The sequence below is a fragment of the Anomaloglossus baeobatrachus genome, chromosome 8 (assembly GCF_048569485.1).
Source record: "Anomaloglossus baeobatrachus isolate aAnoBae1 chromosome 8, aAnoBae1.hap1, whole genome shotgun sequence".
Taxonomy (NCBI): Eukaryota; Metazoa; Chordata; class Amphibia; order Anura; family Aromobatidae; genus Anomaloglossus; species Anomaloglossus baeobatrachus.
In genome coordinates, this window is record NC_134360.1 from 245,568,853 (window position 1) to 245,595,132 (window position 26,280).

At 46.0% G+C, this 26,280-nt stretch overlaps 1 protein-coding gene across 1 annotated transcript in view; it reads right to left on the bottom strand.

Moving 5' to 3' along the window:
- Positions 1-6,794, bottom strand: part of AKR1A1 (aldo-keto reductase family 1 member A1) — a 40,380-nt gene extending 33,586 nt beyond the window's left edge. The window contains exon 1 of the mRNA XM_075320496.1: positions 6,615-6,794. The gene's annotated coding sequence lies outside the window, so the exon portion shown is untranslated. The remainder of the gene's footprint in view (positions 1-6,614) is intronic.
- Between the last annotated feature and the right edge of the window lie 19,486 nt (positions 6,795-26,280).

Consider the following 26,280-nt stretch of genomic DNA (forward strand, 5'->3'; position numbering starts at 1 on the left):
AGCGCTAACATATTCCACAGCGCTTTACATATATCAGGAACACTGTCCCCATTGGGGCTCACAATCTAAATTCCCTATCAATATGTCTTTGGAGTGTGTGAGGAAACCCACGCAAACACAGGGAGAACATACAAACTAATTGCAGATGGTGTCCTTGGTGGGATTCGAACCCAGGACCCCACAAGTCTTACAAAATTAGAGATAAAAGTATAAACAGATTCTGTGCAAATCTGCAACACCATTCATCCTGATTTACAAATAAAATGGCAGAAATACAGTAAAGACTGACACTATCAGAGGAAGTGTATACGTATTAAGTGTATAGGTCATTCGGGATATGTGGAAAGCTGGGTGAAAACGCTTAAAAGGCAATTTGGAGAGGAGTGGAAGCTAAGAATGGGCTCTCAGCCAGCCTGCGCCTAGAAAAACTGGATGGCATCACTATGGCGGTGACTGTACCCACAGGTCCAGTCTTGCCTGGCACAGGTGGGTGAATGTCAGGAGAGAGGCAGCGGTGACTGGGAGTGTCCGGTCATACGAGGTAATGTAACCACAAAAAATCCAGCACAAAGGACTGATCAAAGGGAAAAGGCTGCAAATAATGCCAACATCACCAGCTGATGCCAAACCCAGGAGTGGATCCGAAACACAGAGACATGATGGAAAAATGTATATGTTCTCTCATAAAATAGTCACCAAATCTGCAACGTGTGCATGAGTCTGAGGGTCATCGTCCTCATCTCCTGTATGGAAACACAGGGAAATACACATGATCAGGACCTTCCTGTCCAGAGACTGGGGGAAGGGTGGTCCAGCGTGAGGACCCTGGTCATAATGCGAATGATGGAGCCCACTCTCCTCCTTGGACTTGCCCCCTCTAGGTTTCTCCAGTCCATCATTCACTGCTCAAGATCCGAGCAAGGGGTCAAATAAGGCGAAAATAGCAAGAATTCCCTACAGGAAAAAACACCCTCCTGGGCACGTGCCACAGTTACATACACTGTCCCTCAAACCTCCAAGGATAAAGCGGGAGAAGTGAATCTGAAAAAGCCTTCTTATTTACACCATGTATTATACTCCAGAGCTGAACTTACAATTCAACTACGTGCCAGTGGAGGCAAGAGAACTTAGATTATTCCTACACTTGCCAAAATACAAGTCACCAAAGGAAACAGGAAATACTGGTGGGTTTTTAGGCTCCAAGGTCAGCAGAATAGTGAGTGCAGCTCTGGGGGTATACTACCAGATCAGTACAGGATAAGTAATGTAAGTACACATTGACTCCACCAGCAGAATAGTGAGTGCAGCTCTTGATATAATACAGGATATAACTCAAGATCAGTACAGGATAAGTAATGTAATGTATGTACACAGTGACTGCACCAGCAGAATAGTGAGTGCAGCTCTGGAGTATAATACAGGAGGTAACTCAGGATCAGTACAGGACCAGTAATGTAATGTATGTACACAGTGACTCCACCAGCAGAATAGTGAGTGAAGCTCTGGAGTAAAATACAGGATGTAACTCAGGATCAGCACAGGATAAGTAATGTATGTACACAGTGACTGTACCAGCAGAATAGTGAGTGCAGCTCTGGAGTATAATACAGGAGGTAACTCAGGATCAGTGTAGGATAAGTAATGTTATATTCTATGTACACAGTGACTGCACAGCAGCACAGTGAGTGCAGCTCTGGAGTATCATACAGGGTATCACCCGGGATCAATACCTGTGCTCAAAATTTGCATTATGATCACACATTTTCATGGTTACCATTACTTTCACCAATAGAGAACTGCTACTGCTCATTACAATGAGGATGGCAGAGCCTTGCCACCATTATAATCATCTTGTCACTTAAGATGTAGAACTATTATGAGTTAATAACAATTATTCATTAATTAGTAATAATTTACTTCGGAGTGCAGTTAGATGCTGACACATCACCACTTTGCCCCGCTGCCCTCACACAGGTCTGCAGTTGGTCTCGGCCTAGTGATTTTCTATTAAACCTGCTGATAGGGATTTCTGTATGGTGGACTCTCAGCATCATCAGTCCAGTCCAGTGTCATCCCATCAGCATGAGAGGAAAATGTGCAGAAGGGCTCCTGACAGGAATGAAAGTCACCGATCATGCCCACAGGGTGCCAGCGGCAACATGTCTGTCCTGTCAGCGTGTCACCTCACCATAACTATGAGAAGGCTAATATGACCACTAGATTGCAATAAGAACAATATGGCGATAATGGCTTTGCCGATATTACAGCCGCAGTCTCCTCCATCCCCTCTTTATAAGTAGGTTTTATGGAAAACATTAGGCCTCAAAGATCAAAGCTGCCATGTTGCCCATAGCAACCAATCACAGTGGAGCTTTCATCTTTCCAGAGCAGAGTAAACAATGAAAGCTGAGCTCTGATTGGTTGCTATAGGTAACATGGCCTATTTTTCTGCTCAATACTGCCCAAAATACATAGTCCGTACAACAATGCTGTTAGTTCTGGCGAGTGTATCCACAGACCGGCTACAATACACCTCATGTGAAACCGACCTAACTGTAATAACAGCAGAAGGGCGTCTCAGCTCAGCCATGTTATAGCTGTACATAGGACAAGTGCCCACACCCGGGATAATGCCCTGTACACAATGGAGCCGCTCCCTGACCCACAAACACTGCGGAACACAAATAGTAAAGTCTCAACACTGTGACTTTCTTCCTTTATCAGCCAATTTTGCTACCCAAATCCTAAATTAATATTTGTGGTCTTCAAGTCCTAATGCAATGACAAAAATATCAATGATAGGACATTTCAGACACCCCATTGTGATATAGAGACATCAATGCCCCCGTCCGAATACATGTGATCCAGAAGGTTTAATATGAGGTCACGGTGTCCCCTAAGAGTATATTGTGAGGAGGCATATTGTGGCATTTATATTCACTGCTTTTAAGATATTTTCATGAACATGGCATAGCCATGGTGATTTTTCCAAAAATGACACAGTTCCCTTTATGTAAAAAATCACAGCAAAAAAAGTACATAAAATGACTTGTGTTAATATAGTCTAAAGGAAGAACATTAAGTGAGTCTATTCCTCTGAAGAGCTATAATAGGATTTTAAAGGGAACCAACCAGCAGTATTTTGCGATATGAAGTAAAGGCAGTGCCATACAAGCAGTAAGGTGCAGAATCCAGGCAGTGCCATACAGGCAGTAAGGTGCAGAATCCAGGCAGTGCCATACAGGCAGTAAGATGCAGAATCCAAGCAGTGCCATACAGGCAGTAAGATGCAGAATCCAGGCATACCTGTTATAGAAAGATCTGATGCTTGGTTGATTAAATATCTTTAATCAAAGTTGCAGAAAAGCCTCGGACTTTGATTGACGGGTGCAACATGGGCGGGTCTTTGTGGGTCGGGTCCTTACGTTTATTCCTCCCCCTCGGCCTCCTCCTGGCTTGCCCCCTTTTCGTTATTTGAATAACGTGCCACCATTGCTGTTGTTGGCGATGCGTGCGCATTCCCACAGTACTCAGGTTTCCATTAAAATGGCGCTGGAGTCCACACATACACGTACCGCGATCTTCGGCGCCATTTTATTGAACACACTGCAGTGAAGACCATAAGAAGTATCGGAGGGTGCGCAGTTTTTATTTTATATATTTTTTTAGATCTGCGCAAGGGTCAATGCTTCTTATAGTCTTCACCGTAGTGTGTTCAATATAATGGCACCAGAGATCGTAGTACACGCATGCGCAGAGTCCGGTGACATTTTAATGGAAACCTGAATACTGTGGCAATACGAACGCACCACAAACATCAGCAATATTCAGATAAAGAAAAGGGGGCAAGCCAGGAGGATGTCGGAGGAGGAAAAAACGCAAGGACCCAACCCACAAGACCTGCCCCTGTTGCACACATCAGTCAAAGTGCAGTGTATTTCTGCAACTTTGATTAAAAATATTTAATCAACCAAGTATCTGATCTTTCTATAACAGGTATGCCTGGATTCAGCATCTTGTATGGCACTGCCTTTATCTCATATAGAAAAATCCTACTGGTTAGTACTCTTTAACAATCCCCTAAGCAAAACTTATGACCCATCTGCCAACAAAATATCAGTTGCTTTAATAAACGGATAGAAGACCTCAGTGCGCCCCAACCTAATAGAAGAACGTGTCTCCTCCTAGTGGGATATATATGGGAGGATATCCCTCTTTATTATCTATGAGCCCCTCCAGAGCACTGGTAACCTGTAAATCTAATGTAACAGGTTAAAAGTGCCCGCTCCAAAACACTGGTAACCCCAAAAGTATTTGTAAGGTTATCTATACCCCCTCCAAAACACTGGTAACCCCCAAAAATAATGTAAGGTTATCTATACCCCCTCCAAACAACTGTTCACCCCAAAACAAATGTAAAGTTATCAGTTCCCCCTCCAAAACATTGGTAACCCCCAAACCAAATGTAAGGTTAACTGTACCCCCTTCAAAACACTTGTTGTAACCCCAAACCAAATGTAAGGTTACCTATACCCCCTTAAAAATACTGGTAACCCCCAAACAAAATGAAATATTATCGATATCCCCTTCAAACTACTGGTAACCCCACATCAACTGTAACATTGTCTGTACCCCCTTCTAAAACAAAACCTGGTGTAAAGTGATCAGTGCCCCCTCCAATTCACTAGTAAACACAAAACCTAACATGGAGGTTTATCAGTGTCTCCTCAATAAAACTGGTGACCCCTCAAATCTAACAGAGGTGATCAGTGCTCCCCCCAGAACAACAGTGCCTGCCCAACCCTAATATAACAGATTAGTGTTTCCTCCACAAGTGACAGGCAGGTTATCAATCCCTTCCAATTGTAATGAAATCACTATCCCACTTTCCACAGTAACAAAACAATAAAAGCACATCCCTCACCCGGCACACAGGTGGTCCTAAAACTGCAGATAACAGCCCCTCACTAATAGTGGAGATGCCTGCTCCGCAGAAGACCCCAAAACTTAAAAATAGCAGCTGGCTTCCCAGTTGTGAGATCTTACATAAGAATCCTACAGCACCGCCTCCTATCCAGACACCAAGCGCCCCCTCATCCTGGACCCTGCACCCTTCCTCCAGGACCCTGCACCCTTCCTCCAGGACCCTGCACCCTTCATCCAGGACTCTGCACCATTCCTCCAAGACCCTGCACCCTTCCTCCTGGACCCTGCACCTTTCCTCCAGGACCCTGCACCCTTCTTCTAGGACCCTTCACCTTTCCTTCAGGAACCCTGCACCCTTCCTCCAGGACCCCTTCACCCTTCCTCCAGGACCCTGCGCTCCTCATCCTGGAACCTGCCCCCCTTCATCCAGGACCCTGCGCCCCTCATCCTGGAACATGCACCCCTCCTCCAGGACTCCTGCACCCTTCCTCCAGGACCTGGGCCCCTCATCCAGGACCCTGCGCCCCTCATCCTGGACCCTCCACCTTTCCTCCAGGACCCTTGCACCCTTTCTCCAGGACCCCTGCGTCCCTCATCCTGGACCCTGCACCCTTCCTCCAGGACTCTTACACCCTTCCTCCAGGACCCTGCACCCTTCCTCCAGGACTCTTACACCCTTCCTCCAGGACTCTTACACCCTTCCTCCAGGACCCTGCACCCTTCCTCCGGGACCCCTGCGCCCCTCATCCTGTACCCTGCACCCTTCCTCCAGGACTCTTGCACCCTTCCTCCAGGACCCTGCACGCTTCCTCCGGGACCCTGCACGCTTCCTCCAGGACCATGCACCCTTCCTCCAGGACCCCTCTACCTTTCCTCCAGGACCCCTCCACCTTTCCTCCAGGACCCCTCCACCTTTCCTCCAGGACCATGCACCCTTCCTCCAGGACTCCTCCACCTTTCCTCCAGGACCCCTGCACCCCTCATCCTGGACCCTGCACCCTTCCTCCAGGACCCTGCACCCTTCCTCCAGTACCCTGCACCCTTCCTCCGGGACCCCTGCGCCCCTCTTCCTCTACCCTGCACCCTTCCTCCAGGACTCTTGCACCCTTCCTCCAGGACCCTGCACGCTTCCTCCGGGACCCTGCACGCTTCCTCCGGGACCATGCACCCTTCCTCCGGGACCCTGCACGCTTCCTCCGGGACCATGCACCCTTCCTCCAGGACTCTTGCACCCTTCCTCCAGGACCCTGCACGCTTCCTCCGGGACCCTGCACCCTTCCTCCAGGACCCCTCCACCTTTCCTCCAGGACCCCTCCACCTTTCCTCCAGGACCATGCACCCTTCCTCCAGGACCCCCCAACCTTTCCTCCAGGACCCCTGCACCCCTCATCCTGGACCCTGCACCCTTCCTCCAGGACCCTGCACCCTTCCTCCAGGACCCTGCACCCTTCCTCCAGGACCCTGCACCCCTCATCCTGGACCCTGCACCCTTCCTCCAGGACCCTGCACGCTTCCTCCGGGACCCTGCACCCCTCCTCCAGGACCCTGCACCCTTCCTCCAGGACCCTGCACCCCTCATCCTGGACCCTGCACCCTTCCTCCAGGACCCTGCACCCTTCCTCCAGGACCCTGCACCCCTCCTCCAGGACCCTGCACCCCTCCTCCAGGACCCGGGCCCCTGCACTCACCCTCCGTGTTGCTCTTCTCCCTCTCTTCTGTGCCCGCTGCTAGAATCCTGCAGATATGAGGGCACGGAGGGTGTGGAAACAGCAGGGGGAGGGAAGCCCGAAAACGGCACCAAGATCCTGCACAATCCCAAAATGTTACAGTGTAACCAAGGCCGAGTAACCCCTGCCTGCCCGGCCAGCTCATCTTCCCTTCCTGCAATAACAGGAACTAGGAGACTAAGCGGCTCTGTACCCAGGAGCTACAGGAGCCCAGCACAATGTGAAGAACTACAGATCCCATCATGTTCTGGTCTTGAGGAATTGTGTGCAATCTTAGTCTGTCTACGAGGAGCTACAAGTCCCAGCAGTTTTCATTTGGAGCTGTTAGCAACATTTTATCTATGATTTCCTATAGTGTCACATTGGGATTAATGGCACAAATGTTCCCATGTGTTGGATTTTCTGTCACTGGTCACAAGTCACACCAGACTCACTGCCATCGGCTGCAATGACTCATGCGACTTGTCTGCGATTTGGTTGTTTTTACAATGAAACCACAGCTCTAGAATAGCTGCATTTATCTGAGATCTGTCACATCACATGTGCACTTATAACAGCCTCCAGATATCTGCCATGTAAAATACTGGGGTCTCCTTGTAGAGGGGACATTAAACCAGTTGCATCATTACTTAGGGGCATTCACCCCTTGATAACACTGCAGCCCTCGCAGAGACCCCATATTAATTGTATGGCATGGTCCATCAGCATTCAGCACCACCCCAGCATTTTTTTTTATTTCACCCCTGGAGTGGTGCTTTAAATCTAATTCCCCTGACCCATGTCTCATACTCCCCCTCTGACATCTTCATCTGTGTCCAGCGCCGCTCCTGTCTGTCTCCATTGATTTGTGACCTGCGGCAGCTCTAGTGTTCCGTGGAGTGCAGCGGAGGGCGCAACTCGAGTTAATATAAGTCTATGAGAGCCTCGTTCTTGCTCTCATAGACTTACATTGGGATCTTGTGACATAACTTTTGACTTCCGGCCAGTCAGAAGTTATGGGAACAATATGGCGCTGCAGGACCACAGCAGTGGTGCTTTAAAGGGGTATTCTCAAGTTTGGAAGTTATTCCCTATACTGTGGATTGGGGATAACTTCCCGATCGTTGGGTTCCAACTGCTGGGACCCCGCCAATCCCAACAAACACCACCGATCTGAAGATGGAAGTGTGAGTAAAGCGATGGTCAATCATGGGCACCTCCGCTCCATTCATTCTTAACTTTGTCCGACCATGAACTCAAACATTTTTTTTAAGCTAATCTATGCTGCATTGTCATCTAAAACATCCCTACATTTTTTTTCTTTTATAACTTTTGTTCCTCTTGAATTATCACTTTATTCTCTGCGCCAGCTTTATTTACCTGCAGATCAACCAAACTTGACATCTTCCTTTGCTTGACTGCCGAACTTCACAGTAAGAGCTGACATCGCCCAGCGTCAGTGTCCAACCCTGCCCTCTGCACACTCATTGGCTGTGAGTATTCTTCCCAGCACTGACCTCTCATCACTTTAGCACTGGAAATAATAGCCGCACATAGCGCTCTGCACCCCCCACATAGTGCTCTGCATCCCCCACATAGCGCTCTGCACCCCCCACATAGCGCTCTGCAACCCCCCCACATAGCGCTCTGCACACCCCCACATAGCGCTCTGCACACCCCACATAGCGCTCTGCACCCCCACATAGCGCTCTGCAAGCTCCACATAGCGCTCTGCAAGCCCCACATAACGCTCTGCAAGCCCCACATAGTGCTCTGCAAGCCCTATATAGCACTCTGTAGGCCCCACATAGTGCTCTGCACCCCCCACATAGTGCTCTGCACCCCCCATATAGCTCTCTGCACCCCCCATATAGCGCTCTGCATCCCCCATATAGCGCTCTGCATCCCCCACATAGCGCTCGGCACCCCCCATAGCGCTCTGCATCCCCCACATAGCGCTCTGCACCCCCCCAACATAGCGCTCTGCACCCCCCCCACATAGAGCTCTGCACCCCATTATAGCATGCTACGCCCCCACCGTGCAGTGAATAAATACATACTCACCTCTCCTCGGTCCCCGCCGCTGCTCCTCGTTCATCTCAGCACAGTAGTGACGTCACCGCTGTGCTGAGCTGTCAGAGAGCACAGACACCAGCGGGACAATGAGGATCATTGCTTTCAAATGTATTGCCATCTGCAATGTTGATACATTTGAAAGTGCGAGCCTATGTGGAGGGCCTGGTGCTGATGCTGCCGGGCCCCCCAGCTCACGGGCCCCATAGCAGTGGCATGGGAGGGTGCGGAGGAGAGTATGGAATATGGGGAGGGGGCGGGGACTCCAACGCATTGTACATGCCCAGCAGGGCGGCTACATGACGTTAGCTGTGATGCCCGTATACAAGCTCCTGCCCCTGTCAATGTCACATCACAGGAAGTAGCAAAATACCGGCAGGAGCGGTCACATGACCACTCTGAGCCGAGGGAGAGGGGCTGAATGCAGCACAGGTAGGTAGTTGCTATCTACTTACCTGCCCCAATGTAGCCCAGTAGTGAATTAAACAAAAATAAGCAAAATAAGCCGGATAACCCCTTTAACGTGACTGTCAGAAATAGCACAACATTCGGCTAGTCTTCAGCACTCTCATAAGAATGAATGGAGTCCACTTGATTGACCACCACACCATTCACAAGGGGCTCTTCAAAGTCCCATTTCTGTGAATTCTTTGGGGTCTCAGCAGTCAGACCCCTACCAATTGGAAAGTTGTTTTCTATCATATAGCTATAGTTATCCCCAACTTCCAAACTTGAGAATGCTGTTATGAGTGTGTCCCGTTCTGGGGAGACCTCTGGGGAGCGTGTAATCAGAATGCCACAACACCTTAGTGCTCGCAGATCCACTACTTGTATTTGAGTGAAATCTACTTTTTTAATGCTGGAGGGGAACAGGACTCTTTCCTTTCTGGCTGTCCTTTGTAGAATTAATCTCAGGCACAGCTCTTTTGTGAACACTTTGATTTACTAGAAAAAGTCACCTGTGCTACCATCTGACGTCGGTAATAGAATCTCATTCTTAAGCTGACCACTTTTGAAAGAGCCAGTCTCTGGAAGAAGCTGAGGAGTCATGTATTGCAGAAACTTGGAGTGTTTTCCTTTTTGTGGCTTTTTCCCCTCTGTCTGTCTCCCTTACCTTGTGTTGTACTATTGTAGTGGTGAGACTAGTGCTCTCGCTAGCCCTCTCACTAGCCAGGGTGAGTTCAGGGCAAGTGAGGACCTAGGCATGTGAAGGAGATGGGGGTAAGAATCCGTATTGGGATGTTAGGTAGCTTAGGGTACAGATCAGATGAGATGCAGGAGGTGTCTCTTGTTCCCATTCAAAATTGCCAGGGCCTTCCTTGTACCTTCCATTGTCACCCTTGTGTTGCACTGCACACTGACTGTCGTACACTCTGGTGTGACAAATACCCCTCTAAGCATTTTGCACCCCCTAACCCATGGACTGTTGGGACGCCCGGAGTCACTTTCATCAGTGTTGAACCCCTTAGCCCCCAAACCCATGTATTATATTATGTAATTACAGTTGTCATTTCAACATAAAGTTTTAAACATTTGAAAATGGTAAATAGTTTTATTTCTTTTACTTATTAAAACTTTTATTAGTTTTTTATGTAACTATTTTATTACCCAAGTCCCATATCTAACCCGATCCCTAACCACAGCTATAGTTAGGGTTACAAAAAGTATGTAAAAATGTAACATTTATTCCTGTCAGTAAAAAATATTATTTTTTCAGTGGGACACTTTTTTTTTACATTGAGAGCAGAGGCTTCGTGAGAGCACAGCACAGCACATGAATACAAATCTTTGCTTAGACCTCCTTTACACATCGGTGTCTCCGGTACGTGTGACATCTGTTTTCACATGTACCGGAGACACGGACACATGTAGACCCATTAAAATCAATGGGCTTACGCACACGACTGTATTTTGATATGGACCATGTGTCCATGTGGAGCACACACGTGTCGGTGTGCTCCATGCGGCGACATGTCCGTTTCCTGCCGGAAGCACGGACCGCACACTGATGTTATGTGATCTGTGTGACACGTTCAGGAGGACACACACATCACTGAGAAATAAATGTATTTTTATACTTACCTGTCTCCGGCGCTGCTGTCTCACTTGCTTCTGGGCCCGCTCATTATGCTCATGAATATTCACTGCACTGACTGTGAACCCAGAAGCAAGTGTGACAGCAGCGCCGGAGACAGGTAAGTATACAGCTTCATGCTGTCTGTGTGCTATCCGGATGTCACACAGATGTCAAAGTAAAAGAAAAAAGTTTTGGTACCGTGTTAGGCAGTTGAAAAACCAAAACTTTATTCTTTTAAGTAAAAATTGAGGATACCAGAATGTACCGCACATCTATGGAACTCATATGGATATCATGCAAACAGCACACGGAACACACACATGGACATAAGTACCTACACCGCGGACCGTGCAAAACAGTCGTTTTTCGCATGGATTTGTGAAGGAGGCCTTAAGCAAACACAACAGGTGAGATGAATTTGTCACCATCTATGATGCTCCATGTGGAGATGGAGTGATTCTATAAGGCTGTGTTCACATAGTGCATCTTTTACTGCGTTTTTGGTGCGTTTTTGATATCACAAAGATGCACTTAAATGCATGTATTTCCTTCCCCCAGCAAAGTCTATGAGATTTCTATTTTGCTGTCCACACTGGGCATCTTTTTTTGGCTGCGTGTTTGAAGATGCAGCATGTCAATTCTTTCTGCGTTTTTGAGCAATAGATTTGATTTAAAAAATGCATTGGGCAAAATGCAGTAAAAACGTGTTTTGCCGCAGGTGCGTTTTTTGGGGCCAAAAACGTTGCATCTGTGTGGTTAAGAAAAGATGCAGTGTGCGAACATAGCCTAAAGCGGGCTTTACACGTTGCAACATTGGTAACGATATATCGTCGGGGTCACGTCGTTAGTGACGCACATATGGCGTCGTTACCGACATTACAGCGTGTAAACCCTAGGAGCAACGATCACGGATAGCAAAAACGGCAAAAATCGGTCATCGGTGACACGTCGCTCCTTTCCATAATATCGGTGCTGCTGCAGGTACGATGTTGTTTGTCGTTCCTGCGGCAGAATACATCGCTGTGTGTGAAGCCGCAGGAACGACAAACATCTCCTTACCTGCGTCCCACCGGCAATGCGGAAGGAAGGAAATGGGCAGGTTGTTATGTCCCGCTCATCTCCGCCCCTCCGATTCTATTGGCCGGCCACTTAGTGACGCCGCGTTGACGTCGCTGTGACGCCGAACGCACCTCCCCCTTGAAGGAGGGATTGTTCGGCGGTCACAGCGACGTCGCTGAGCAGATATGTGTGTGTGACGCTGCCGTAGCGATAATGTTCGCTACGGCAGCTATCACCAGAGATCGCATGTGTGATGGGGGTGGGTGCTATCGTGCACGACATCGCTAGCAATCGCTAGCGATGTCACAGCGTGTAAAGCACCCTTAAGAGTATGATCACCTGATAGCGATTCCAACTATTGCAAAATCCCTTCCATACATCTGAATGGGGTCGGTGCATGGATTTCAGCAACATATTTCCCGTGTGTGAATATACACTAGTGTGAATATCATGGAAAGCCTGTGATGCATCTGCACTGCTCACACTGTCCCAACCGCCACCTATACTGTGCACCCTTATATAGTGATGTCACTGCGCCACCTGCAGGCAGTAAATAGATAAGGAAAGTATAGGAAGTTTTTAGAAGGGGCTCAGCTCAGAAGAAGAGACACTTAGTGGCCACTCAGTAGAATGCACTCACAATCGAAGACAGTTGCATCATGTGATGGCGCTAAAGGGTCATGGAAACTGCTGATTTATTTCTTATTTATATCCAAGCTAAAACATTCACAAAATTCCTTCACACAGCTGCATTGAGAATTCCTCCACTGTGAGAAGAGGCGAGAAATGGGAGGATCATTTACAGCAATCATTGCGTTCTATGGTAGACTGGAAGCTCTTGTGCTCTCTCTTCTTCTGTACTCTATCATTTTTATGTTTGGAATAGTTTTGCTTTGATAATTGTATTTTTATGTCGTCAGCTTACAAAATGATGGGGCTTCACACATAATAATAACCATTATAAAAAAATTACAATTCTTGCACTCTGAACCCCATGAGTAAGCAAATTTTCTTTGGCGAAACGCGCGTTGGGGACAGTACACTGTGGGTAAGAGTGATCTTTGCCATAACATATATGTATAGAAATTTCCTTGGGTCATGTCATGTCATGTCCTGATCATTGTGTCCTGTATCTATATAAGTGTCCATTTCCCTTATTTGTAGCCTTCTCTTGTCTATATAGGCACTATTGACCTATTTATATGTCATATAAGTATATACCTTACTATAAGCATTTCTTACGTGATATAAGGTTAATTAGTAAAGGTTTATATTGTATCTTTATTTTGAGTATGGTGTCTATTAGCTATTTACCTTTAACGTACTTACGCAGAGACTTTATGTCATACCGGGAAAACTTCATCTTATATGTCGCTGTATGGTTTTTTTTTTAGTAAAAAGTAATTGATTTTTAGCCAACAAACTCCTCTTTCTGTTTCTTTCCTTCTATTGATTATGTATTTTTAAGTGACTATATGGGTTATTATGATGATAGCTATATATTCCTTTGACATAATGACCGTGTCACGCTAGGTATGGGGAAATACCACACATACGGCGACAGGGAAGGGACACCCTGTGTCTAGGGAAGGGGGAGATGGTGACCCCTGACCAAACCTTCTGCTGGCCCCTGGCTCCCCTGACCACCATAGATAGGTTCTTCACTTATGCGCCGAGCAGGATACCTGGCCCTGGCTGACCCTGAACTGGGCCCTAAGTAGTGAACGAATGGGATGAGCGCTTAGTCTACCCCACTAAGTTCTAAAGAACACACAGGGAACACACACAGGGTAAAGTATATGAAAAACTTATCTCCAGGATGACTCTGGGAGAGGTACAGCAACAAACATTGTTTCTTCAGATGCCTACAAGCCGACTGCTTGCATCCAAGGCCTGCATAGGAATATAACTCTATCCCTAGCAAACACCAAGGGGAAATATGGGTATTTAAAGACTCAAGAGGAAGTGACGATGATTAACAGCTGAAAGGTGAGGATATTCGCAGGGTGCTAAAAGGAAAGGGATTAACCCCTAGTAGAGAAAATACATAAGATACCATTTACACCACAGCAGGAAGAATAGAATGTCAAGAAGCAGTTTGTGTAGCCAAACGCTGTGACCTTCTACAGCCGGACACCACAGGACTATCTGTCAACCGTGACACACCAGTGACAGGCATTTACCCTAACTTAAATACTGACCTTTTGGATTTATTGTTTTTCAATTCTTTAAATTTGTGGGTTTCCTGAGAATTCATTGTGTATCACAGTATTGAAAGGCTTCACTGCCACACAGAGGCGGACATACTATTGGTGCAACCTGTGTGTCTGCACAGCTGCTCAATAGGTAAGGGGGCCCCCAACACCTCCAAAGCAGGTGGACTTGTGCCTTGTGACTAGCTCTTGGACTGTAAAGACCCCATATATTGTATTTCTGTCTGTCAGCCCATGCTGCTGCATAAGAGGGCAGCAGTGAAATCCATGACACTGGTTTGGGCCCTTTATTACAGATTTTAACAGAAAAAAAAGCCCAAGAGGTTCAAGCTCTACCACGGATAGATTTGCTGACTCCAGTCCTGACAGCAGACATGCAGCATTCATTTGCAAAAAGAGAATATTTTTCTGATGATCTGCTCCAGCTCCACCCTTCTTATCATATGATGCTAGATAGTACCTGCATATTACCTACAGTGCCTTGCAAAAGTATTCGGCCCCTTTATATTTATTTCTCTCTCATTGCCTGGCGAAAGTATTCTGCCCCTTTGAATTTTTCCCCCTTTTCCCACATTTCAGGCTTCAAACATAAAGATAAAAATGTTAATGTTCTGGTGAAGAATCAACAACAAGTGGACACAATTGTGAAGATGAATGATATTTATTGCTTATTTTAAACTTTTATAAAAAAATAATAAACTGAAAATTGGGGCGTGCAATATTATTCGCCCCCCTTTAAGTTAATACTTTGTAGCGCCCCCTTTTGCTGCGATTTACAACTGCAGTCTCTTGGGGTATGTGTCTATCAGTTTTGCACATGGAGAGGCTGAAATTCTCGCCCATTCTTCCTTTGTAAACAGCTGGAGCTGAGTGAGGTTGGATGGAGGCGTTTGTGAACAGCAGTTTTCAGCTCTTTCCACAGATTCTCGATTGGGTTCAGGTCTGGACTGTGACTTGGCCATTCTAACACCTGGATACGTTTATTTGTGAACCATTCCATTGTAGATTTTGCTTTATGCTTGGGATCATTGTCTTGTTGGAAGACAAATCTCCGTCCCAGTCTCAGGTCTTTTGCAGACTCCAACAGGTTTTCTTCCAGAATGGTCCTGTATTTGGCTCCATCCATCTTCCCATCAATTTTAACCATCTACCCTGTCCCTGCTGAGGAAAAGCAGGCCCAAACCATGATGCTGCCACCACCATGTTTGACAGTGGGGATGGTGTGTTTAGGGTGATGAGCTGTGTTGCTTTTACGCCAAACATATCGTTTGACATTGTGCCCAAATAGTTTGATTTCGGTTTCCTCTGACCAGAGCACCTTCTTCCACATGTTTGGTGTCTCCCAGGTGGCTTGTGGCAAACCTTAAACTACACTTTTTATGGATATCTTTGAGAAATGGCTTTCTCCTTGCCACTGTTCCATAAAGGCCAGATTTGTGCCATGTACGACTGATTGTTGTCCTATGGACAGACTCTCCCACCTCAGCTGTAGATCTCTGCAGATCATCCAGAGTGATCATGGGCCTCTTGGCTGCATCTCTGATCAGTCTTCTCCTTGTGTGAGATGATAGTTTGGATGGACGGCCGGGTCTTGGTAGATTTGCCGTGGTATGATCCTCCTTCCACTTCAATATGATCGCTTGCACAGTGCTCCTTGGGATGTTTAAAGTGTGGAAATCTTTTTGTTACCAAATCCGGCTTTAACCTTCTCCACAACAGTATCCTGGACCTGCCTGTTGTGTTCCTTGGTCTTCATGATGCTCTCTGTGCTTTATACAGAACCCTGAGACTATCACAGAGCAGGGGCATTTATACAGAGACTTGATTACACACAGGGGCTTATATTTATCATCATCAGTCATTTAGGACAACATTGGACCATTCAGAGATCCTCAATCAACTTCTGGAGTGAGTTTGCTGCACTAAAAAGTAAAGGGGATGAATAATATTGCACACCCCGATTTCCAGTTATTTATTTAAAAAAAAAAAAAAAGTTTAAAATAAGCAATACATTTGTTCACCTTCACAATTGTGTCACTTGTTGTTGATTCTTCACCAGAACATTAACATTTTTATCTTTATGTTTGAAGCCTGAAATGTGGGAAAAGGTTAAAAAATTCAAGGGGGCCGAATACTTTCGCAAGGCACTGTAAGTGCCCTCGCTGAGGATTCTGCATGTTTCATCATGACAAATCAAGAAGCAAATGGCATCTGAACCTCGAGCCCTGGGAATAAACTGGACGCAGAGAGAAAGAGGAAACAAAGTAACATGAGAGATCGTTATCTGCAGTGAGACAATCTGCAGTGAGACAATCTGCAGTGAGACAATCTGCAGTGAGACAATCTGCAGTGAGACAATCTGCAGTGAGACAATCTGCAGTGAGACAATCTGCAGAGCTATACAATGTCCTGTGATTCCTGACAATTCATCTGTGCATCTGCAGAAACAATACCTGATGCATTGTGTAAAAGCAACAAATAAAAGCCACAACTGCAGCACCGAGTATTTCATAGGGAATATTAACAGGGTGATGGTTACAAGTTGGTGCAAATTGGTTCAGCAGCCACAGACAGAAAAGGGCCCCTGTGCTAGAACAATACACAGCTCTGGCAAAAATGAAGAGACCGCTGCAAAATTGTCAGTGTTTCTGATTTTTCTCTTTATATTTTTGAGTAAAATGTAAATTGTTCTTTTATTCTATAAACTACTGACAACGTCTCCGAATTTCCAAGCAGAAGATGAGAAATGGTGAAAATAACAGAACAATGCATTGCTTCCAGCGCTCAAATAATGCAAAGAAAACAAGTCCATAATCATTTAGAAACAACAATATTAATAATGTTTTAACTTAATTCAGAAATCAATATTTTGTGGAATAATCATGATTTGTAATCCCAGTTTTCATGCGTTGCTTTCCACCAGTCTGTCACACTGCTTTTGGGTGACCTTATGCCACTCTTGGTGCAAAAATGTAAGCAGTTCTTCTTTGTTTGATGGCTTGTGACTATCTATCTTCCTCTTGATTACATTCCAGAGGTTTTCAATGGGTTTCAGGTCTGGAGATTGGGCCATAGACCTGAACTATTTTTACCCCCAAAGCAGGTGGAATTGTGCATTTTGATGTTTTGGGGGGATGCAAAGAGCCCATATGCTATTCTTGCACAGAAGCCCTTTTCTGTCTGTGTCCGCCAGTGGATTCACACTACCTCTAGTTACAATGTATTTCCCCACAGCGCAGGGTATTAGTTATTGACAGTAATCCATTTAAAGGGAACCTGTCACCATTTTTTTCCACCTAATCTGAGAGCAGCATAAGGCTATGTGCACACGCTGTGTTTTTTTGCTGCTGCGTTTTTGACCGCTAAAAACGCACAAAACGCACCCGCGGCAAAAAAACGCGGCAAAAAATGCGTATGAGTTTTTACCGTGTTTTGGTGCGTTTTTGGCTGCATTTTGCTGCGTTTTTGACCTCTGCGTTTTTCTGCGTTTTTCCAGTGCATTGCATGGGGGGAAAACGCAGAAAAACGCAGGAAAGAATTGACATGTCCATTTTTTTTTAAGCTCAAAAACGCAGCTTAAAAAAAAAGTTGTGTGCGGACAGCAAAAATGAAAACTCATAGACTTTGCTGGGGAAGCAAAGTCATGCAGTTTTGAGGCCAAAAACGCACCCGAAAAACGCCGTGAAAAGCACACTGTGTGCACATAGCCTAATGTAAAGTCAGAGACCCTGATTCCAGCTTTGTGTCACTTACTGGGCTGCTTTTGATAAAATCACTGTTTAATCAGCAGTAGATTATCATTACAGGACTACTTGGTGTGCTGCAGGTCTTCCTCTATATTCATCAGCTCTATATAACTGCTAGATCTGCAGCAGAAAAAACAGAGATTTTATCAAAATGACAGCAAACAGCTCAGTAAGTGACACATCGCTGGAATCAGGGTCTCTGTCTGTACGTTATGGTGCTCTCAGAGCAAAAACCTGGTGACTGGTTCCCTTTAAATACATGTATGCAAACAAGGCTGTAATTCACTGCTTAGGACTTCGATAGATAGATATTTGGCTTTGTATATCACCTGTCTCATACCGATATTTGGGGTTTTCTTTATGAGTTGCTGCTGGATATTATCTTTGGCTCGTGGTCTGGGAGGAAATGAAATCCTGACTGTTATTAGACATGACGGCCCTGACGTCAGCAGATGGGGGTCTGCTGCTCTCCGGAGATCCGTATCCCTGGTGAGATAGTGGACACTCATTATGGGATCACAACTCGCACTCATTAATCTTGTATAATATGAATAACAGGTGACTCTTGATACCTTGGGGTGTGGACGTGGCTCACGTGGCACAATTAAAGCAAATCCAGTAAAGGCCATGAATTCAGTATCCAGGGAACTAACCAATTATTTAAGTAATGAATTTCCCGGATCAGTGCAGGGAAAAAAAGTGTCTGGGAAAGAATAAAAATGTCACTGCCAATAGTGGTACAAATTACAACCAAATATCCCCTATTCCCAGAAACTGTTCTATGAGTCTGTGCACTGATCGCTCCTCTCCGTGAGAACTTCTGCACCGTCATTTTCGTATATCACAAAGTAATCTACAGAATACCAAACATCACTGGATACATGTACCGATATACGAGGGGCTGCTGATAAGTCTTTGTCTTTGTCATCTTTTTTTGTTTCTATGGTAACGAATGTTACATGACATGAAAGCCTTATGTGTCTAATATATGTTTTCAAAATGTTGTGTTTGTTGCTAAGGCTGCTTCCACACTTGCATTGAACGGCATCCGTTGCTAGCCGCCACCTTGAGGAATTACGGTAACCGTTGCAGGAAACCATTTTATTCCTCATAGACTTCAATTAGCTAAGGATAGCAACGGATGGCCTTGCGTTGCATCCGTCAGCCGATGCGGCGTTGCATCCGCCTGGCGAATGGAACGTTGCATATAGCGTTTGGCTGCTTTCACACTTGTGTTGTGCGGCATCCGTTGCATTGCGTTGTGTGACGGATGCACCGGACACATGGCATATAGTTGTACAACGGATGCTACGGATCGTACAAAATAACGCAATCCGTTATAGTTTTTTTTTCTTGACTTTACACATCTGGGCATGCGCAGTTGTGTAAAGACGGTTGCGTTAACGGAATCCGTCAAATGACGGATTCTAAAAGGAATCCGCCACCATAGGCGTCAATTATAAAAACAACAGACGCAGGTTCCAATTTTTTGACGCTCCGCCAAGCGCAGAAAAACACTACATGCAGCGTTCCATCCGCTAGGCGGATGCAACGCAGCGTCGGCTGACGGATGCAAAGCAAGGCCATCTGCTGCTATCCGTAGCTAATAGAAGTCTATGAGGAATAAAACTGTTTCCTGCAACGGTTACCGTAATTCCTCAAGGCGGCGGCTAGCAACGGATGCCATATCAACGCAAGTGTGAAAGCAGCCTTTTTCTGCGCTTGGTGGAGGGTAAAAAAAAAGCATCCTGCAGGATTCCGTTGGCGTCCGTTGTTTTTATAATGGACGCTTATGGTGGCGGATTCTGTTAGAATCCGTCATTTGACGGATTCCGTTAACGAATCTGTCTTTACACAACTGCACATGCCCAGATGTGTAAAGTCAAGAAAAAAGAACTATATCGGATTGTGTTATTTTGTACGATCCGTAGCATCCGTTGTGCCACTATATGCAATGCATCCGGTGCATCCATCACACAACGCAATGCAACGGATGACGTTAAACGCAAGTGTGAAAGTAGCCTTATGGCAATAGTGTTCTACGCATGCGGAGAAAAAAAATGTTGCAGTCTAATGCGATAGTCACAGTAACTGAGAGCAGAGGAGTGATACAATTCTTGTTTCTGCAAGGAAAGTCGGCAAAGGATATTCATGGTGACATGTCGAAGACATTGGAGGATCAATGCCCTTCATATTCCACAGTTAAGAACTGGGTTGCCAAAATTAAAGCAGGCCACTTCAGCCCCAATGATGAGGAACGTCCTGGACGAGCGAGAGTGGTTGTTGTTCCGGAGATCGTCGATGCTGGGTACAACCTCATACTGGAGAATCCACGAATTTCAGCTAAAGCAATAGCAGACATCATGGGGATTTCCCGGGAATGTGTTTGTGTCATTATCCATGAACATTTGGACATGAGGAAGCGATCTGCAAAGTGGATCCCCAAATGTCTGACAACAGATCAGAGAAGCAGCATGTGAAAACTTCCCGGTCCATTTGTCAGCGTTTCCGGACTGATAAGAAATTCCTGGATCGACCGGTCACTATGGATGAGACCTGGATTTATTTGTATGCCCCTGAAAACAAGGAGCAGTCAAAAGAGTGGAGGCGCAGTGGTTCTCCTCGTCCAAAGAAGTTCAGGGGGCAAAATTCAGCCACTAAGGTGATGGCGTTTGTGTTCTTGGATAAGGAAGGTGTGATGCTAGTGGAATACCTTCAAAAGGGTTCCACCATCAATGCAAGGTATTACATTGAACTTTTGGACCAATTGAAGGCAGCTCTGAAAGCCAAAAGGCACGGCGAGCTGTCCAAAGGAATCTTGTTCCTGCAAGACAACGCCTCCGCTCACAATGCACAAGCGATCATGGCAAAAACTGTCAGAGCCGGGCTACCAGCTGGTGACCACCCACCTTATTCACCAGATCTAGCTCCCTCCGACTATCATCTGTTTCCAAACCTGAAGAAACACCTCAAGGTACCAAATGTCACACCATTTCTGTTGCCATGGCTGCTACGGATGCCTGGTTTGAGGCACAACAGAAATGCTTCTTATTGCTAGGCTTACAGAACATGGAATACCGATGTAAGAAGTGTGTTGTCATCAGTGGAGAGTATGTGGAATAAATGGACAGTTTCATCATCGTAACTCGCTTCTTTCTGGGTAAAGCCAAAGACTAATCAGCAGCCCCTCGTGCATAGAAAAACTGAATGAATGAAACCACTAGCAGTGTAGCAATATCACTTCTGGATAATGTGACACAATATGACATTGACTGTGGTTGAAATCTTTTACTACTTATGGGTCACTTTACCTAGAAATGATATTGCTACACAGTTAGTGGTTTTAGTCATTCATTTTTTCTATGTAAAGTGAGTACGGAAAGTATTCAGACCCCTTTAAATTTTTCACTCTTTGTTTCATTGCAGCCATTTGGTAAATTCTCATTAATGTGCACTCTGCCCCCCATCCCCCATCTTGACAGTAAAAACCCAGAAATGTAGAAATTTTTGCAAATTTATTAAACAAGAAAAACTGAAATATCACATGGTGATAAGTATTCAGCCCCTTTGCTCAGACACTCATATGTAAGTCCCATGCTGTCTATTTCCTTGTGATCCTCCTTGAGATGGTTCTACTCCTTCATTAGAGTCCAGCAGTGTGTAATTACACTGATAGGACTTGAGTTGGAAAGGCGCACACCTGTCTATATAAGACCTCACAGCTCACAGGGAATGTCACACCAAATGAGAATCATGAGGTCAAAGGAACTGCCCAAGGAGCTCAGAGACAGAATTGTGGCAAGACACAGATCTGGCCAAGGTTACAAAAGAATTTCTGCCGTGCTCAAGGTTCCTAAGAGCAGAGTGGCCTCCATAATCCTTAAATGGAAAACATTTGGGACCACGAGAACTCTTCCTAAACCTGGCCATCCAGCCAAACTGAGCAATTGTGGGAGAGGAGCCTTGGTGAGAGAGGAAAAGAAGAACCCCAAGATCACTGTGGCCGAGCTACAGAGATGCAGTAGGGAGATGGGAGAAAGTTCCACAAAGTAAACTATCACTGCAGCCCTCCACCAGTCGGACCTTTATGGCAGAGTGGCCCGACGGAAGCCTCTCCTCAGTGGAAGACATATGAAAGCCACATAGAGTTTGCAAAAAAAAAAATACATGAAGGATTCCCAGACTTTGAGAAATAAGATTCTCTGGTCTGATGAGGTGAAGATAGAATGTTTTGGTGATAATTCTAAGTGGTATATGTGGAGAAAACCAGGCACTGCTCATCACCTGCCCAATACAATCCCCACAGTGAAACATGGTGGTGGCAGCATCATGCTATGGGGGTGTTTTTCAGCTGCAGGGACAGGACGACTGGTTGCAATCGAAGGAAAGATGAATGTAGCCAAGTACAGAGGTATCCTGGAAGAAAACGTCTTCCAGAGGGCTCTGGACCTCAGACTTGGCCAAAGGTTCACCGTCCAACAAGACAATGACCCTAAGCACACAGCTAAAATAACAAAGGAGCGGCTTCAGAACAACTCAGTGACCATTCTTGACCGGCCCTGCCAGAGCCCTGACCTAAACCCAATTGACCTGAAAATGGTGTCCACCAACGTTCACCATCCAACCTGACGGAACTGGAGAGGATCTGCAAGGAAGAATGTCTGAAGATCCCCAAATCCAGGATCCCAAGAAGACTCATGGCTGTACTAGCTCAAAAGGAAGGGTGCTTCTACTCAATACTGAGCAAAGGGATTGAATACTTATGACCATGTGATATTTCAGTTTTTGTAAAAATGTCTACATTTCTGTTTTTTTGCTGTGAAGATGGGGGATGGGGTGCAGAGTGTACATTACTGAGGGAAAAAATTAACTTTATTGAATTTACCAAATGGCTGCAATCAAACAAAGAGTGAAAAATTAAAAGGGGTCTGAATACTTTCCGTACCCACTGTATGTCAGCACATGATGACGTTGTTATGATATTGATTGTGTTTGAGCCTTATTCCCCTGAGTTTTTACACTGTCAGTGTTACCCCTTCTTTATCTCCTTGTGGTTGCTTTGCTGGGTAGGTAAATTAACATTCATACATTTATACATATTTTTCTACTTGTTTTCCATCTATCTTCAACCCTTTCTGCCTCCATGATGCCAGAGCTGTCAATCAAAGAAGAGGGGGAGGGTGGAGTTAAGGGAACAACAAGCAGGTGAGAAGGTGCACTTAAATGTTTTCCCCTTTGAAGCTGCCACGTTAGGTACGGGGAAGTACCAAGAGAGCGGCGAAAGGTAAGGAAAGGGGGAGATGGTGACCCCTGACCAAACCTACTGCTGATCCCTCACCACCATAGATAGTTTCCACACCTATGCACCGACCCGGATACCTGACCCTAGGTGTCCCTAGTGCTGGGCCCTAAATTGGGAACGGGTGGGATGAGCTCCTCATCTACCCCACTAAATGCTAAATCAAGACACAAGCAGGACACATAGGAGGGGGGGGGGGATTCATAAACTACTTATCCACAGATGACACAGGCGGGAGTTCAGCAAAGCTTCAGCAACTATACTACAGATGAGTACAAGCCACCTGCTTGCAACCAGAGCTAGCATGAACAGAAAAATATCACCAGCACTAGTCCAGGGAAGAAGGGAGTATTTAAGCAACAAGAGAATACTGATGATCAGCAGTTGGGTGGAAGGAGAGCTCCTGCTAGGTCCAAAAGGGGGACAGATGAAAATCCAGCAGGAAAACTACCTAATACAATGACTGCTAACAGCAGGAACAATAGAAAGTCAGGAAGTATTTTGTGCAGCCAAACACTGTGACCTTCTATTGCCAGAAACCACATGACTGTCTGTCACCTGTGATACACCCGTGACCGGTGCACCGAGATCCCCTGCTTGGTCTGAACAGTCATTCTGTGCTGACAGGGTCCCTTCAAGAGTTGAGACATTGTAGCAGCCATGATGGACACCTCCTCGTATACAATGTATCAGATTCAGAACTGCAGTTTCACAAGACGCAGGTGAGGTCTGGCAGAATTAATATGGAACCACCTTCCAAATTCCTAGGAAGTTCTGAAGAATAAATACAGAGGATGCCAAGATATCAGATAAGATAATTTGCAGTGACAGGTTTATCGCAGCGCGCCTGCCAGTGACTCCACAGTTCAGCCTCAAGCAGAGACAATGGAGACATTCTGCGCCTTGATTTTCCCTCTTTTGTTGATCTTTTCGGTTCCTGAAATATTTCAGTGCTCACAATGGAGGCATTCATCCAGGCTAATGCCAAGTAAATCTGCGAGATCAGTGCAGTGCTGGGGCCGGGCCCCGCTCTCATCTCTAACTTACTCTTATCATTAGAATCAGTGGGTATAGGGGCGTAACTATAGTGGGTGCAGGGGTTGTAGTGGCCCCACGGGGCCCTGGAGCCCAAGGGGGCCCCACAAGAGAAGACCAATGCTATTGAAGACTTTTTATAGTTGGGGGTCAACATTGAGATTTTGCATTAGGGCTCAGGAGCTTGATGTTTCACCACGGAATGGGAACAAATGTAACATCTAGTGATGCTCATGTGTACAGTGTGTCACTGTCCACCCATATCCTGTCCACCGCCATTAACTTGAGAGCGGCGGCAGCTATAGGCATAGAAGTGGTGTCTAGGTATAGTAAAGCAGCCATGCGCTACGCAATGAAACTACCTATAGCGCCACCTGGTGGAAAACAACGGAGTTAGCATTTTTATCTCAAAAATGGAACGAGATAGAGAAAAAAAGGAATTAAAAAATTGTAGAGCATCAGCAATTCAATACAAATCAACACCTTGCATACAGAAATGCTATGATATGAAACCCATGACCCCCCCAAAACATTGAATGCTGGTCACGCATATGGCGCTCATGTAACTTTGATGCTCACAGTGGCCCCCGTCATCTGCAATGCACATCTGGCCTCTGCACAGCATACTGTATCTTGCTGCAATGCACATCCGGCCTCTGCACAGCATACTGTATCTTGCTGCAATGCACATCTGGCCTCTGCACAGCATACTGTATCTTGCTGCAATGCACATCTGTCCTCTGCACAGCATACTGTATCTTGCTGCAATGCACATCTGGCCTCTGCACAGCATACTGTATCTTGCTGCAATGCACATCTGGCCTCTGCACAGCATACTGTATCTTGCTGCAATGCACATCTGGCCTCTGCACAGCATACTGTATCTTGCTGCAATGCACATCTGTCCTCTGCACAGCATACTGTATCTTGCTGCACGTTGTGCAATATGGTAGGTGACACGTTTGCACAAGCATCTGTGATACATCATTGTAGGTCCTGCAATGTTGGTGGAGGGGTCGCATACACCTGCTGTATGATGTGACCTCACAGAAAGACGTGCAACGGGGTCAGGTCAGGTGAGCGGAGGCCACTCCACACAGCCCCATACCCAATGACTTGTAGGAAGGTCTCCATGAGGTATCGCTTCACGTCCGCAGCCTTGTGAGTTTTACACCTTCATATCATAGCATTTCTGTATGCAAGGTGTCGATTTGTATTGAATTGATGATGCCCTCCAACTTTGTAATTCACTTTTTTTCTCTATCTCGCTCCGTTTTCGAGATAAAAATGCTAACTCCGTTGTTTTCCACCAGGTGGCGCTATAGGTGGTTTCATTGCGTAGCGCATGGCTACTTTACTATACCTAGACACCACTTCTATGCCTATAGCTGCCGCCGCTCTCAAGTTAATGGCGGTGGACAGGATATGGGTGGACACACTGTATACAGGATATGGGTGGACACACTGTATACAGGAGATGGGTGGACACACTGTATACAGGAGATGGTTGGACACACTGTATACAGGATATGGGTGGACACACTGTATACAGGAGATGGGTGGACACACTGTATACAGGAGATGGGTGGACACACTGTATACAGGAGATGGGTGGACACACTGTATACAGGAGATGGGTGGACACACTGTATACAGGAGATGGGTGGACACACTGTATACAGGAGATGGGTGGACACACTATATACAGGAGATGGGTGGACACACTGTATACAGGAGATGGGTGGACACACTGTATAATGGTGGCTGGCATGGTGGTATCACTATGCCTAGATCTATGGCAGGGTTATGGGTCAAGGTACAAAGGTTGCAGTTGCACTTGGAGACTGAATGCGGCCTCATATAAGTGATGTGTTTCATAGTTTGGAGTCCTATTGGCTGCCAGTCACTGCCAGTCTATTGGGAAAGCTGGGTGACAACCGCTGTTGGCAGCCCTATACCAATTATCACCCAGTTTTCCAAAGAACTGATACAATCTTTCACAACCTGGGAGAAGATGCGACTCCAGGACTTCTTTTTATTGTTACATCCTGATTCACAGACAGTGAAATCTAACAGGGAAACAATCTGCAAATAATGAAATTAAACAGGTTTTTCGGCTTTTTCCGTAGACGCTCGCAATGAACGA